Consider the following 17,635-nt stretch of genomic DNA (forward strand, 5'->3'; position numbering starts at 1 on the left):
TTTCAGATATGTCACATATGTTAAACATATATGTGACATATATTAGAAATATATAGGTTCATATATATTCCTTCCATGTGGGTTATTGCCACTTTGCCGGTTTTTGTTTTTTTAATCATATAAGTTAAAACGTTTCCACTAAAAGTTTTTTGTGTGAAATACATCAGAAACAAATAATACAAATATGAAACGCAGCCTGAGGTGTGCTCACCGCTGCTCTCTGATTGGTGTGTTGCTTGACCAATGACCCCGACCTTTTTGTTGTTATCATTACGTGGCTGTGTGTTTAGCATAGGTGTTTACATGAAAGCCCAGTGGCGATCTGTCCATCTTTTATACTGATTATACAGTAAAGCCATCGAAAATAATATGATATACAGTACAAGTACATGGGTCTCTGTGTTTCATTCAAGCTCGGCTCTCTGTGTGTGTGGCAAGAGCGCATTTAGTCTGTTCGCGAGCGGTAACGTGGAATGTTGTTGTTAGCATCTGGTTAGCTAGCTACGCTAACGGAATAAAGAGCTGTTTCTACACCAAGGTGGAGGAGAGTCCTCTCCTGTCAGACTGAGAGGATCGTATAACCTCAGCCAGAGGTAAGGACTCTCTCAGTATTTAGATAGTTCACTTTAGTGTAGGTTATCTCAGTGGGTCTCAAACGGTTTGGTCACGATTGTCATGTTATGTCACGTTTGTAGTTTTGTCTGTGTTGGTGTTTTTCTTGTCTTTGGGTTTCCTGTTTTATTGTGTAAAGTGTTCACCCCCGTTTCCTGCCTGTCTGCTTTCTGTCTGTTTCCCCTCCATGTCATTCCACGGTCTGTGTTCCTTGTGCTGCTCGTTGGTGTTGGATATTTTGGATTCTGCCTTGTTTTGCCACAGCTTTAATTTATTTAATAAAGCTCGCTTTTCGTTATTCTGCATTTGAGTCCTACCTGCTTCACCCATTCGTAACAGAATGAACCGACCAAATTTGGACTCAGCAGATTTCAATGTTTTGGCCCCACAGGCGGAATGTCTTGGGTATTCTCTGGAGTACATTTTTTACACCTGGAAGAACGCCTCATCTAGACGGGGTAAAGAGGCTGCTTTGAAGGAGGCACGCCGGGAGGTTGCTCGCAAGCCCTGGCTCAGGAGCTTGTTGCCGGAGTGGCTACAAACCTTTTCAAGTAGCCCTGAGGAATTGGCACAAGCTTCTAACCCTTTCCTGGGATCCAACTACTGTCCTGTTGAAGGTCCACAGAGTCTCCAAAAAGCCTCTAGGAGACGCAGGGCCAGGATTCCAGCCCGTGCTCCAACAGCCATGATCCCGGCTTCAGTTCCGGTTTCCACAGCCATGGATCCATACACCAGTACCGACCCGCAGAGCTATGTTTCCTTGCTCGATTACCTGGCCCACACAGCCATGGTCCAGGCCTCTGTTCCGGTTCCAGCGGCTCCAGTTCCAACCTCAGACCTTTTCTCAGGAACCCGTCTGGCGTTTGGAGGTCCACGGAGCCTCCAAAAGGTCTCTGGAAGATGCAAGGCCAGGATTCCAGCCCGTACTCCAGCGGCTCCGGCTCCAGTTCTGGCCCCAGCAGCCATGGTTCCGGCCCCAGTCCTGGTCCCAGCTGCCATAGTCCCTTCTCTAGTCCCTACTCAATTCCTTTCTCAAGTCCTTTCTCAAGTCCCTCCTCTAGTCACTTCCCTAGTCCCTTCTCCAGTCCCCCTTTTAGTCACCTCTCTAGTCCCTCCTCTAGTCCCTTCCCAAGTCCCTTCTCTAGTCCCTTCCCAAGTCCCTTCTCTAGTCCCTTCTCTAGTCCCATCTCTAGTTCCCTCTCGAGTCCCCTCTCCAGTCACCTCTCGAGTTCCATCTCTAGTTCCTACTCAAGTCCCGCCTCTAGTCAATTCCCTAGTCCCATCTCTAGTCCCTCCTCTAGTCACTTCTCCAGTCCCCTCTCGAGTTCCCTCTTGAGTTCCCTCCTCTAGTCCCTCCTTTAGTCCCTGCTCTAGTCCCTCCTTTAGTCCCTCCTCTAGTCCCATCTCTAGTCCCTCCTCGAGTCCCCTCTCTAGTTCCCCTCTCAAGTCCCCTCTCGAGTTACCTCCTCTAGTCCCTCCTCTTGTTCCTCCTCTAGTCTCTCCTCTAGTCCCCTCTGGAGTTCCGTCTCTAGTTCCCCTCTCGAGTCATGTCTCAAGTCCCTACCCAATGTCCTGGTCCGTTGGAGGTTCCGCTGGGGGTCCTGCCAACTCCATGTCCTGTCCCGTTGGAGGCCCCGTCGACTACTCCTCTGCCGGGGGTCCTACCAATCGTATGTCTGTCCCGTTGGAGGTCCCGCCGTCTACTCTCCTGCCGGGGGTCCTGCCAGCTTCTTGTCCTGTCTCGTTGGAGGTCCCGCCGTCTACTCTCCTGCCGGGGGTCCTGCCAATCCTATGTCCTGTGCCGTTGGAGGCCCCGCCGACTACTCTCCTGCCGGGGGTCCTGCCAACCCTTTGTCCCGTCCCGTTGGAGGTCCCGTCGTCTGCTCTCCTGCCGGGGGTCCTGCCAGCTCCTTGTCCCATCTCGTTGGAGGTCCCACCGACTGCTCTCCTGCCGGGGGTCTTGCCAACCCTTTGTCCTGTGCCGTTGGAGGCCCCGCCAACTGCTCTTCTGCCGGGGGTCCTGCCAGCTCCTTGTCCTGTTACGTTGGAGGTCCCGCCGACTACTCTCCTGCCGGGGGTCCTGCCAACTACTCTTCTGCCGGGGGTCCTGCCAACCCTATGTCCTGTGCCGTTGGAGGTCCCGCCGAATGCTCTCCTGCCGGGGGTCCTGCCAATCCTATGTCCTGTTCCTCTGGGGGTCCCGCCGACAACTCTCCTGCCGGGGGTCCTGCCAATCCTATGTCCTGTTCCTCTGGGGGTCCCGCCGACAACTCTTCTGCCGGGGGTCCTGCCAACCCCTTGTCCTGTTCCGTTGGAGGCCCCACCATCACCTGTCTCACCGGGGGTCCTGCCAACTACTGGTCCTCTTCCGTGGGGGATCCTGCCGAAGCCTGTCCCACTGGCTCCGGTTCCTGTTCGGCCGACACCGGGTCCTGCCCGGCCTCCGGAGCTGTCTGGTCTTCGCCCTCAAGCCCGGCCCCCTGAGAGCCGCGGTCTTCTCCCTCGAGCCCGGCCCCCTGAGAGCCGCGGTCTTCTCCCTCGAGCCCGGCCCCCTGAGTGCCGCGGTCTTCGTCCTCGGGCCCGGCCCCCTGACTCTTCCTGCCGCTGCTTTTGCCCTCATGCACGGCCCCCTGAGTTTGCCCGCTGTGGCCTTCGCCCCTTTTTGAACTTTGCCTTGCCCCTAGGCCGTCCACCCGAGACCCCCTCCTTGGTCTCTGCCTTGCCCCCGGGCCTTCTGCCCGAGACCCCGTCCTTGGTCTCTGCCTTGCTCCCGGGCCTTCCACCCGAGACCCCCTCCTTGGTCTCTGCCTTTCCCCCGGCCGTCCGCCCGAGACCCGTCCTCCAGACCCCCTCCACCCACCCTTTCTTGGCCCTAGTTATGTGTCCTCCCTTCGGTCCCCCTCCACCCACCCTGCTGGACCTTTTTTTGGGACGTCTGGGATCCGTCCCTTGAGGGGGGGGTTCTGTCACGATTGTCATGTTATGTCACGTTTGTAGTTTTGTCTGTGTTGGTGTTTTTCTTGTCTTTGGGTTTCCTGTTTTATTGTGTAAAGTGTTCACCCCCGTTTCCCCCCGTCTGCTTTCTGTCTGTTTCCCCTCCATGTCATTCCACGGTCTGTGTTCCTTGTGCTGCTCGTTGGTGTTGGAGATTTTGGATTCTGCCTTGTTTTGCCACAGCTTTAATTTATTTAATAAAGCTCGCTTTTCGTTATTCTGCATTTGAGTCCTACCTGCTTCACCCATTCGTAACAATTTATCTAAACAAGTATTTGTGAGGAATACCTTTATATGATCATGATAGTTATAGTTTTATAGTTAAAAATAAGAGAATAAATGGGTATGAAATACTGGACACTTGAGTATCATCCGCATAACAATGAAAATGTACAGAATGATTCCTTATAATATTGCCTAACGGAAGCATATATTGTGTGAACAAAATAGGTCCAAGCACTGAGCCCTGTGGCACTCCATGACTTTGGTTTGCATAATAATTAATAATAATAATTCCTTATATTTATTATAGCGCTTTTCCAGATGCTCAAAGCGCTTTACATATACACATTACAAATATTTTGTATACATGCAATGGTCACTGCATGGAAGATTCATCGTTGACACGTACAAACTGAGAGCGTTCAACCAGCCTAAAACAGTTTCCTTCATGCCAACTAAGTGCTCTAGTCTTTGCAGTAGGATATCATGGTCGATAGTATAAAATGCAGCACTGAGATCGAGCAAGACAAGAATAGAGACAAGTCCTTTGTCTGAGGCTATGAGAAGGTCATTTGTGACTTTAACCAGAGCTGTCTCTGTGCTATGATGTGTTCTAAAACCAGACTGAAAATCTTCAAATAAATCATTGTTTTTTAATTAATCACACAACTGTTTTGCGACTGCTTTCTCAATAATTCTTGAGTGGAATGGAAGATTACAAATAGTTCTATAGTTGGCTAAAACCTCTAACAGCTTAGTTGGAATTGGGTCTAAGATACACGTTGATGGTTTAGATGAAATAATCATTGAATTCAATTGTTCAAGGTTTATGGCTGAAAAGCATTCTAGTTTACTATCTAGTGTAATATTAGAACTTACGTTTCCGGGAGCTGTTGATAACACTATACTGGTCAAAGGCAAGAGGTCATTAATTTTGTTTCTAAGAGTAACAATGTTATCATTAAAAAAGCACATAAAATCATTACTACTGAGTGCTATGGGAATAGAAGGCTCAATCGAGCTGTGGCTCTCTGTCAGCCTGGCTACAGTGCTGAAAATAAATCTTGCATTATTCTTATTCTTATCTATTAATGAAGAGTAGTAGGCTGCTCTCGCTTTACGCAGTGCTTTCTTATATTCATTGAGAGTAATATTCCAAATTAAACAAGATTCTTCAAGTTTAGTGGAACGCCATATTCTTTCAAGTTGTCTAGACTTTTGCTTTATTTTGCGGGTTTCGGCATTATGCCATGGAGCTAATCTATGTTGTTTTATTTTCTTCTTTTTCAAAGGAGCAACAGAGTCTAATTTTATTTGCAGCACATCTGTAGCACTATCAACAACATGATCAATTTGGGGTGGTGTACATTTTGTATAAGTTTCCTCCCCTACATGCAGATATGCTATCGAGTTAAGTATTGGTGGAATCTCTTCCTTAAATGTGGCTATAGCACTAACAGATAGGTTTCTGCTGCAAGAGCTTTTGACTGATGCTTTGTAGTCTCGTAATAGTACTTCAAAAGTTACTAAGAAATGGTCGGATAAAGCAGGATTATGCGGTTCGACTAATAGTTGCTCAATTTCAATACCATAAGTCAGAACAAGGTCGAGAGTGTGATTATAGCAGTGGGTTGGTTTATTTACACTCTGACAGAAACTAACAGAATCTAATATAGAGTTAAATGCAACAGTAAGGCTATTTTTATCATCGTCAACATGAATATTAAATTCACCTACGATAATTACTTTGTCTGTTTTAAGAACCAAAGTTGATAAAAACTCAGAGAATTCTGATAGGAATTCTGAATAAGGACCTGGTGCACGATACACTGTAACAAATAAGATTGGCTGCAAAGTTTTCCAGGTCGGATGCGTAAGACTAAAAACGAGGCTTTCAAAGGAGGTATAATTTAATTTTGGTTTAGTATTGATAAGTAAACTTGAGTCAAAGATTGCTGCAACTCCACCTCCTCGGCCCGTGCCTCGGGCAATATGAGTGTTGACATGGCTGGGTGGAGTGGCCTCATTTATGCTGACATATTCTTCATGTCTCAACCAAGTTTCAGTGAGACAGCATATATCAATATTATAATCTGATATTAAATCATTTACGAATATTGCTTTAGATGCTAGAGATCTTATGTTTAAGAGACCACATTTAATCTTCCTGTTTTGTTGCACTGTAGTAGTTGTTACATTTACTTTTATTAGGTTATTATGTATGACACCTCTATTAGGTTTAATATAATATAATATTTAATATTGGGTATTTTATTGGGTTCGGGATTCCTATGGATGACTGCCTAGGAGAGAGCGCAGAGAAGCGTGTAAGACTGCGACTCCGCCTCCTGGTCTCAACTCCAGTTTGTCATGGATTAAGTCCACAAAGCCCTGAAATGTTTGCCGAAATGAGATCTGCACCTTCCAAAGTAGGATGAATGCCGTCTCTCTTAATCAGACCAGGTTTTCCCCAGAAGGCTGTCCAATTATTTACGAAGCCCACATAATTTGCTGGGAACCACCAAGACAACCAGCGCTGAAATGATAACATGTGGCTATACATGTCATCATTGATCAGATTGGGGAGGGGACCAGAGAAGATTACGCTGTCCGACATTGTTTTAGCATAACTACACACCGACGCCACATTAAGTTTGGTGCATTCTGATTGGCGTAAACGAACATCATTACCACCGACGTGAATAACAATCCTACTGTATTTACGTTTATTCTTAGCCAGCAGTTTAAGATGCGCCTCAACGTCCCCGGAATGCATGGGACTGTGGAAGCTTCGGTCTCTAAATTCACGTATCTCAGAATAGAGCTTCCAATAATCAGAGTTGGCTTCTCCTCAAGGTTACAGGAGATGATTTGGTTGACTCCTATTTTATTATCCTTCGCTCTGAAGATTAAATGAGCATGCTTGTTTTGACCGACAATAGCCAAGTTTAGCTTATTGTTATTAATCTTTCAGGAACATTTACTTCTGGATGCAAAGTGCCATTAAAAAAGCCTAGACAAAGCACAACCTTTGAAAACCTGTTAAAGGAAATAATAAATGAAAGGAGCGACTCTTTTAAACTGAACAAAATAAAGAACAAGGTCGGGTATGTTTTTGCCTCGTCCTTTTTATTTTCCTGCTTCCAAACGAGATAATGTATCAATGTCTGATTGCTTTGTCACCTAGCCAAGACAAAGGTCATTGAAACCTCATATAAGCACCCAGATTCCATTTTCATTTCACGTTGCAAAGTTTGAGCCTTGTACAAATTTCCATATAAATCATAAACAAGATTTGTTATTTATTTTTGGTTGGCTTATACAGATGTTTGCTCTGTATTTTCCTTAGCACTATGCATGTTAAACTTATTCACGTGAAAGAAAGCTTTTATGACCTAAAATGACGTTTTTAAATAACCTCAAATTAACTTGTTTCTGCTTTTCCATTTTGAATAAGACCCTGAAAAATCAAGCTGTCTTTCATTTGTGTTAAAGTGACTAATGTGGTGCCATTACTGAGTGCCTGCCTGTAGACATCTGAAATACATAGAAAAAACCTAACATGGAAACACATGTAATTTAACACAGCAGTACTTTCCTGCAAAAAACTAAAGTAGACCATTCCGAATACAATTTTAGTGGCATGATTGTCACTGTGCAGATTTAATTAGGTGCTGGCGGTCCATGTATTTCATAAGTAGTTTTGGAGAGTCAACCTGCTCTGAGAGCCTGTCCCTCATCCAAAATCAATAAGCCTTCAGCCCAGCGTGGGGAATGTGTGTTTACAGCTCTTTATTGCTGCGACACAAAACAAGAGTTCCTGCTGGCCTGACATGTGTAAACAAAAGGTTATTACATGTATAATTACATCACAACAGCTGATTTTGGGCAGATTGGAACAAACAATAAGGAAAAACTCTGTTTAAAGGCTAGTTTAGTACATGTCAGTTTACTTGGTCCAGTCGGTGAATTTGCATGTTTTTCATAAGCCTTAACCCTACCCTGGCAAGTGGCACAATATTGTATATGTTGTCTTTATGGAAATATTCCTTTCCAAGCAACTGAACAAAAGACATGTATTTGTTGTATTGGCCTAGGTACATGTCTGAACATCAAAACAGAGATGAACTCTAAAGTGCATGCCATACACAACAAGCAGCTTTCCCTAATGCCAAACAACAGATAACAATGCATCGAACCTACTATAAGCGAGAGATTTACTGCTTTTGAACAGGGTTCTGTCATAATAAAACAATGAATATTTAAGGGCCGTTGTTATGACGTGAGAAGCTCAGTTTGTCTTATAAGTGCGCACTCTTTCATAATTAATTCCTCAGAGATTTCACCTTCGTTGCATCACTTTCTCAACCTATTCTTTGGCATTTGCCTCTAGAATACAAATTGACAAATATTATTCTGACGGTCCAAAGTAATACAATGAATTCATTGTCCTGCACATTTCCAGTGCTATTCAATCAGATGTTTTGACCTCACCTGTTGTTGCCTTGGTGATGAATGGCTTTCACATCAGGTTAGTGGTGCAGAGCAAGATATACTGCAGGTGATAACTTGTGGATCACAGCAGAGGGGCAAAGGAGGGAAATTAATTAACAAAAGCAGCTGTGGACACAAATCACAGCATCAGCATGCAGTATCACACTCGCTTACAACAAAAAAGAGATTTATTGAAGGTTTTTTCATTTGATGTCATGTTTCAATTGACGAGCAGCAACGCTAACAGCCTCAAATAAGACTCAACATTGGCTTTTCTTTTCTGTTCAAGCATGATTGTTAGTTTGACAGTTTGAATTCCAAGTCAATTCAAACTCGCTCGGATCTGTCATTAGCCCGCATGGTCTTTCATACCATTGCTATGCTGACGACACCCAATTAATTCTGTCCTTTCCCCGCTCAGAGACCCAGGTCGTCGCACGCATCTCTGCTTAGCTGACATCTCTCAGTGGATGTCCGCTCACCATCTCAAGCTCAACCTTGACAAAACTGAACTGCTTTTCCTTCCAAGAAAAGATTGTCCCACTCTTGAATCAACATCGGCACCTCTGTTGTTTCCCCGACTCAGACTGCAAGGAATCTGGGTGTGATCCTAGATAACAACCTGTCCTTCACTGCAAACATAGCTGCTACAACCCGCTGCTGCAGATACACGCTTTACAACATCAGGAGGATGCGTCCCTAGTTGACCCAGAAAGCGACGCAGGTTCTGGTCCAGGCTCTCGTCATCTCACGCCTAGACTACTGCAACTCCCTCCTGGCTGGTCTACCTGCATGTGCCATCCGACCTCTGCAGCTCATCCAGAATGCAGCGGCTCGTCTGGTCTTCAACCTTCCTAAATTCTCCCACACCACGCCGCCCGTCCGCTCCCTCCACTGGCTTCCAGTAACTGCTAGAATCCACTTCAAGACAATGGTACTTGTGTACCATGCTGCGAATGGATCTGGCCCTTCCTACATCCAGGACATGGTTAAACCGTACACCCCAGCACGTGCACTACGCTCTGCATCAGCCAAACAGCTCGCTGCACCCGCACTGCGGGGGGGACCCAAGTTCCCATCAGCAAAAACTTGTGGGTTTGCTATCCTGGCTCCAAAATGGTGGAATGAGCTCCCCTTTGACATCAGGACAGTAGATAGCTTACACATCTTCCGGTGCAGACTGAAAACTAGTCTCTTTCGACTCCACTTCGAGCGATAGAATTACTAACAAAGCACTTATATACTAATAAAGGACTAGCTTATCTAAAGCCAGTTGAGTAGCACTTGAAATGTTTTAGCTCTATGAAACCTGATGTACTTATATGATTCTGTTTTCTTCAAGTTTGTATCTTGTTGGTCGAACGCACTTATTGTAAGTCGCTTTGGATAAAAGCGTCAGCTAAATGCAATGTAATGTAATGTAAATTGTAGAAACCAAGGACTGAATTGTTTGGTACACAAAGCCATTTAAGTGCCTTTTATTAGAAACAGAAGAACTGGCAGGATTTGTTAAATCCATTTAGGATTAAAGAGATTTAAAAGAAGTCAGTGCCTAATGAGATGTATCTAGGGATTTAACAGTCATGGTAATATTTTCCTACAATTCAATTCCATAAAACATGAGATGCTGTCACTGATTTATTCCCACAGGTGTACATCACTTTCAGAGCCAGGGCCTTTTTTCGTGGCACGCTGCCAGAGATGAACTACAGCACATCAATATGCTTCCTATAGACATCCTCGTCGGATTTCTTCTTGCTTTGCTGTCTCAGCAATGGCTTTGATTTTGTTGCTTTCATTTCTCCCGTATTTATGGAAGGGAATAAGCCCGCAGTCAATGTGACTGTCAAGGAGTTGAAAACTTCATCTGCAGAGCGGCTTGCAAATGGGGACGCAGTGATAAAGAATTGGACTTTTTGTGTCTTTTTATATTGTGTGTGCGTGTGTGTTTGCATGATCAAATGCTTGTGACGTGGGTGGGTGTGTGCACAGGGATTGCACAGGTTAGTCATATTTTAGTTATGAAGTCATTTCCAAATTAATTTTGTGATACTATTAAGCTCAGGGAATTGATTTTCACTCACCTTTAAATTAAAGCAGAAAGTTCTATTTAGTTTTGGAAATAACTGAAGGCACAACAGAAACAGCCGAGGAGGGGAAGGTCTTTGGTTATTACATTATGGAAGCCAGAACAGATTTGTCACTGAAAATGAGTAACTCTTATTGTCGCTTAAAGCAGGTTTTTTGCAATGACCCATCATTGACTATGGCAGGATCCACCTCTCTTGAAGGACTCTTCGTTTTCACCATAATGGTTCCCTAAAGCCAGTGTGTGTATCCCTGCAGTTAAGTTAGATTGTGACTGCCCCAAAGCTCTAATGTGAGCCTGTCTTCTTCTCACAGTCAAAACACTCTTTAGCATTCAGGAAATACTGCCAAATGATTGACATATAAATCATGTGCAAATGGAACAAAACCCAGAGGTGTTTATGTGTGCTGAGCTCAGGTTATTGGACCACCTTCAAGAGAGCATGAAAACAACCGGGAATTTGGGCTGAAATGAATATTTTGAGGTGGAAACATTTACAATTTTGAAGGGTTTACCAATAAAAAACAGTCATTGGACTTACAGCTATAACTTTTTACCCCATAACTCCATTGTAATTACAGTAAAAAATGAAGGCCAAGAGGGACTGAATTACTTCAGATGTATATTATAATGATGATGCATTCACCCACATAGCTCCTGTAAACTTTTTTCATAGTTTTTAGTTTTTTTTCCTCTAGTAATATGTCCGTTGTGGCAGAGAGGTTTGGTTTGGATTAAGACTGACTCTCTATCCATCCATCCATCCGTCTATTGGCTAGATCCAATCCCAGCTGACATTGAGAGACAGACAGGGAACACAACAGGTCCCCAGTCAATCACAGGGCTGACAGATACAGATAATCATTCACTCTAACATTGAAAAAACCTATTAAAACAAATTAACCTAATGTCCATGTCTTTGCAGTGCAATGAGTGTCTAGAGTTGTATGTGTCAAATTGTGAATCCACAGAATATTTCAGCCTGTCCTCCTACGAAAAACGACCATATAGGCCGATTGTTCATGCCCTTATTATGACCCAGAGACACGTTTTAAAGTGTATGTTGTTTCTTACATGACCACTAGAGGTGCTCTAGTGGTCATGTAAGAAACAACATGCTCCCGGCCCGTTAATTGCAAACGCTCCGGAGGGACGTTTATTCACAAATAACCCTCTCTGGAAAATCCTAAATTGTGGAATAGTTTGGCCATTAAAATGCTTTTTGATTGATTGATACTCTTAGAATCCACGTCCAGTCGATGTGTAGGATCTATAGTTTGATAGATATATTACGAAGATGATTTGAGGTTACGGTATATATATATATATACCCACATGACACCTAAGGTCAGAAGAGCTTTATTTAACAGCTGGCCTTATGTCTGTGACCCCGCCTGTTGTTCATTGATAAGCCTGAAACATCCCCTGGATATTATTTTATTAACTGCTTTCATCACGACGCTGTGAGGTCCGTGCAGAGAGAAGAACAGTGTGTATAATATATATCACTCAGTATAACAGACCTACTCTGTTTATTTGCTTTAGTTTAGTAGATATCTACAAACAAAGAGTCGATATTTTTCTAAAACCATTTAGTGCTTCACATAATAAAATACACAACGGCTGTAGCCTGTTTTAGGCAGCCTGTCCTCCTACAAAAAACGACTATATAGGTCGATTCATAGACATATAAAGAGTAGACGCCGCATCGACCGCTGCTGCCTATTGGCGCTGACGAGCCGTGGGGCCGCCATCTTGGACCGGTCACCCGCTCCACTCAGTGTAATCTGTCTGGCAGGCGCAATGAAGTGTCAGCGCATTTTATCAATCATAACTCGCTGAATACAAAACTGATTTTCACGGGGGGGGGGGGGGGTTTCTGCAAACGTCATATATGTAGGCATGATACCGGACACATGATTCGGCGTATTTTAATATTCATAGTAGGCTTAACAGCAATAGAATATTCTGGTATTTGATAGCCTATGTTATGTATGATAGGTATTTTGCAAAAGACACACGATATATAATATATACACACACACACATAAAAAAACACTAATGGTCTATATATGATAGAGAAGCATATTGTGTAGGCCTATACTCAGCTATTTTAATAAGTTGAAAAATGAAGAAACAATAATACATTATACATAGACAGAAGTTATATATCAGTAAAAATGAATATCTATGTCATAAAAAATGAAAATGTACTTCTACATCTATATAAAAAATGTAAATGTTCAAGTTAAACACAAGAACATGACACCACCCCGCCCAAACCATATTTACACAAAGTTGCTCATGACACCCGAATGCCCCGTGCATGCGGCTCCTCCAAAGCATGACTGAGAACCTCTTTCTCATATCTTTGTCTTTGGGAAACCATCAAAATAAAAACGGGAGATTTGAGAGTCAACACAAAAACATTTTAAGAAGGAGGTCAAGCTTATTTTCTTCCTTCTTCTTCCTAGATAGATTAGATTAGATTTTAGATTTAGATTAGGACCCTTTGTGTTTCAGGTGACAAAGACTTCGTCAGGTAATATGCAATGGGAGCCTTCCAATGTCCGTGTAGGCCAACCACCATGAACACAAGAGCCTCAGTAGCAGTATCGGTCTCATTGTTTCATCACCCATGTCTACAAAACCAGACATTGACTGGTTATGTGGATTATATTGCACATGTTTTCTGATGGCCATGTCATCCAACATGAGTGAAACACATCCATGTTTAGCCTGGTCTTCCTGGCATCTTCTCTCCAGCATATCCAGCATCATCTTGTTCAGGCCAGGCTTGCCATCCACCGAACACAGCCACCTGTAAAAAAATTGAGAAGTAGCTATTTAACGTACTTGCAACCGTAATTTCCAAAAATGAAATTGAACAACATTAAGACTACCTTTTTGTTGTAGTCTCTCTGAGGTATTTGTATGCCTTTGGACCATGTAGATGGAGTGTGAGGGCACATTCTCTGTGGTCCTTGGAGTACTCATGGCCCTGCTTTGCCTTCAAGTCTATTTGAAGATCTGAAATTGTATGAGAAAAAATGAATAAGTCCCCTTCATATAATAACAAAGGAGTTTAATAAAGAGTGTAAGAGTAAGATGTACATGAATTTCAAAGTGCTACTTTCATCTTCCCTGAGTAGAAATCAAGCCTCTCTTTGAGTTCTTCATTAATGAGGTTCTTTTCCCTCAAATCCCCCAAAAGACTCCTCACTGTGGTCTCTGCCCTCTTTTCTCTAGCCATGGCATTCTTCCTCTCTCGCTCGAGACTCTCCACTCTTGCTAAAGCTTCATTGAGTCTGGCCTTAAGAGCAGTAGGAGAAGCAGGCGAGACATAGCTATGATCCTATAAGAGGGATGAACATGGTTTGAGTGATGTTTCACTTCACACACATCACTTTGACACAACTAGAGTATGGCCCACATTCTTTCTTATAGTCATCACCTGTCAAAGCCACTGCCAGCATCGTGTGTGTGTGTGTGTGTGTGTGTGTGTGTGTGTGTGTGTGTGTGTGTGTGTGTGTGTGTGTGTGTGTGTGTGTGTGTGTGTGTGTGTGTGTGTGTGTGTGTGTGTGTGTGTGTGTGTGTGTGTGTGTGTGTGTGTGTGTGTGTGTGTGTGTGTGTGTGTGTGTGTGCCAGGAATGCATGTTCAACATGTCTTCAATTGTGTGTGTATGTGTTTATTTGTGAGTGTGTTTAATATGAGTGGCAGCAAACAAGAGAGATTTTACTTTGTCTAGGACCATTATGAATGATGTTGAAAATAGAAATACTCACATCATTAGGCTGAGGTTGTGAGGTTGAAGCTTCTGGGTCGTCCTGAGGGGCCACAGACAGGCTCTCTTCAGCTTTTCTGGAAGTAGACGTAGTCCTGCCCTTTTCTGGCTAAAATGAAAAAGCAGAATACCACACACACACACACACACACACACACACACACACACACACACACACACACACACACACACACACACACACACACACACACACACACACACACACACACACACACACACACACACACACACACACACACACACACACACACACACACACACACACACACACACACACACACCCCTGCCCTGTTATTGATAATAGAATATTTACATTTATGAATGCTAATAACCTTATGATGATACACCTACTCTTTGGAGGTGAACCGGGAAGCTGAAGATGGAGGGAATAACACCATCTCTGAGTCGGACAATCTGTCCTGTCAAACTCGTCCTGCTTAAAATGCTCACTGCAAATCACGGATGACTCGCTTGCAGTGAACCCTTCCCTCCTCAAAGCAACTTCCCACTTCTTTCTCATATCTTTGTCTTTGGGAAACCTTCAAAATAAAAACGGGAGATTTGAGAGTCAACACAAAAACATTTTAAGAAGGAGGTCAAGCTTATTTTCTTCCTTCTTCTTCCTAGATAGATTAGATTAGATTTTACTGTATTCATCCCACAACGGGGACATTCACTTGTTACAGCAGCGATTTATAAAGTCTCAGTTGGCCATGGACATAATGTTTGCTGGCTACGATTTCGCTGGCGGACATCAATACAGTACAATAATATTCTATTTACAAAATACAACCAATTATAATGTTGAATCTTACTTGTGAAAAGTAATCCCCCGACCCCTGTTCGCAATCGTCCGCCGATTTGCACAGCAATATGCTGCACAGTGCTCTGGCATCTTGAAACCTCTGCTGTCTATGGGTAGAATCAGAGCTATTTAATAGAAGAGTTACGACATCTCCGTTCACTCCAATGGACCACTTTTTTACAGCAATGGCGGATCGTGGAGCCTCTCAATCGTTCCCCGGAAGTTAGCGCCAAGGCTGGCAGAGCTGTGGAGTTGCAGCATAATAGACCGTTCGTGACGGACTTTTAAAGTAAGAAGAAGTTTAAAGATTTATATTGCGGATATTATCAGTACATCTGATTCAAATGAACATGTGTATTAAAGGATGTCAGTGGATTATCCCTAAATTAGTAGATTTAGGGAACGTTTACAGATAACAGATCAAGCTAGCATACCGAAGCAAGTTAGCAACACACGTTGACAGCCTTTTAATTGTAAGTTCCGTTCTCTTAATGTCATTTCGTCCAACATGTTGAATTAGAGAAGAGGGGCTTCTAAACGGGATTGTATGCGGGGGGGTGGAGGGAGTTAAATATTAGATCAATATAACTTTGGTGCGTGTAAGAGTGAGTGTTTTTAGCAGAGCCATATTGTGTCCTTGTGATTCTGTTGATTATTACCTGTCTGTATTATGTTGCAGCTCAGCTGATTCTGGATTGGTGGCAAAGGGAGAGGGACTTAAGTGAGAGTGAAAACACAAGGTAAGTTTAATACTGTTTTATATAAGTAAACACCTTATCTCCCCAAGGCATTTCCCATCCAATAGGTGTGCTGTGTGTATAACCCTTTCTCCTGTCTGTTACTCCCTCTTTCAGCACAAGAACCAGAGGGGGATTCAATGGAGTCTGAATACCTGCACTGAGACCCTCACCCTGCACCATGAGTCTCAACTCTCAGTGTTTTTCAAGCCTTTCCCTGTTTTTTTGTATTAAACAAAACATTAAGTTTTCCCAATGGGGTGGTTTTCGTTTTGTGAAAAAGTGCAAATGCAGTGTTTGTATATAATTACATCACATATTTTGTTGCTGTTGGTCGTGAAATTGCTCCTGCTGACTTGAGCCAGACATTTTTTCCTCCGCTCTGTGTCAGTGGGGAAGCCGTACATTCGTACTCCTTTTTCTGAGCGATTTGAGCATCCCCAGGCAGCACAGCAAACCATGGTGGCTACTAGGAGGCAGCACAGCAAACCAGGACAACACGGAGGAAAAGGCACCGACAAACTGCATGATATGCTATTCAATGTTTATTGAATTCCATGTATTTGCAATGGATGTTCCTAAAACAACACATTTAACATCATCATTATCATCATATGCTGCTAGTCCTGCTGCTGCTGCTAGTCCTTTGATAGTCACCTGTCGGTCTCCTGTCCTTTCTGAAAGCCATAAAGATGACATTAGTCATTTAGATAACTTGTGTCCTCAATTACCAGGGGATTACTGAAACTACCATGAATTTAAGAAAATGGTAGAAATGAATCTAATCTGAATTTTAAAGCATTACTTTAGATCCCCTCCCTCTAAATGTATCAATAAACATTAGAAAGTGATGCTCCTGACTACCATACAAGTTTAAGAAGATAATATTGGTTTGAAAGAATTCAAAGCTATAAATAAACAGCAACAGACTCTTTAACAAGGCACTGTTAGTAACATGTAAACTAGTTGTTCACACTAATCCTAATAGTATCACTTAATATTAGCAAATTCGATTTTATTTTTTAAAACATATTGATGTAAATACATACACATATCGATTTGTTGTATAAATATTGCAAATCAAAACCTTTATTCACTAATAATTAACAAAAATCGTAGTTCTATCTCCTGTTATCAATGCATTCACATTGCCCGCCATGAACTTCCGGGGAACGATCCTCGTCTACATGAACCACGTGACGATAACCGTTTTTGGACTTCCGGTGTCGTAACTCTTCTATCTATATGGCGCTGGGTAGAATGTCTGTAGGATGACCGGTCCAAGATGGCGGCCGTATTTCTTGCGCCCCAGCAGCCAATGCGGCGTCTACTCTTTATATGTCTATGGGTCGATTGTTCAGCAGCTAAATACGACCCAGAGACACGTTTTAAAGTGTAGCCCCTCTAGTGGTCGTGTAAGAAACAACATGCTCCTGTCGATTGCAAACGCTCCGGAGGGTCGTTTATTCACAAATAACCCTCTCTGGAAAATCCTAAATTGTGGAATAGTTTGGCCATTAAAATGATTTTTTATTAGATTTCTAGCGAGAAGTGTATATTGTACTTTTATAATCCACGTTTGATAGATATACGAAGATGATTTGAGGTCTCGCCAGGAGATCGTGTACTGTATATGGGGCAACTTCCATGTAAAGTTAGCGTGGGTGAAAACAGTATTTCCGGTCTCGAAGTTTTCATAATAAAACCGGAAGTATTCCCCACACTGTCAAATGATTACGCAGTGATATCTCCATTACTCATCCACTAAAAAACATCAGTTTATCCTTGTTAATTACACAATATTGATTGGTTTGAATTGTGTTCAAACCAAGGTTCGGGCACCTAGTTAGGATGCCACCTGGGCGCCTCCCTAGGG

General features: G+C 43.2%; 1 long non-coding RNA gene across 1 annotated transcript; it reads right to left on the reverse strand.

Annotated features, from left to right (window-relative positions):
- Positions 1-12,691: 12,691 nt before the first annotated feature.
- Positions 12,692-15,120, reverse strand: LOC139435890 (uncharacterized). The gene is made up of 5 exons (XR_011645097.1): positions 15,033-15,120; positions 14,569-14,756; positions 14,198-14,305; positions 13,315-13,441; positions 12,692-13,232 (listed from the first exon to the last, which is right to left on the reverse strand). It is a non-coding gene; the product is annotated as an uncharacterized lncRNA (long non-coding RNA).
- Positions 15,121-17,635: the final 2,515 nt, after the last annotated feature.

This window comes from Pseudochaenichthys georgianus, chromosome 20 (genome assembly GCF_902827115.2).
Source record: "Pseudochaenichthys georgianus chromosome 20, fPseGeo1.2, whole genome shotgun sequence".
Taxonomy (NCBI): domain Eukaryota; kingdom Metazoa; phylum Chordata; class Actinopteri; order Perciformes; family Channichthyidae; genus Pseudochaenichthys; species Pseudochaenichthys georgianus.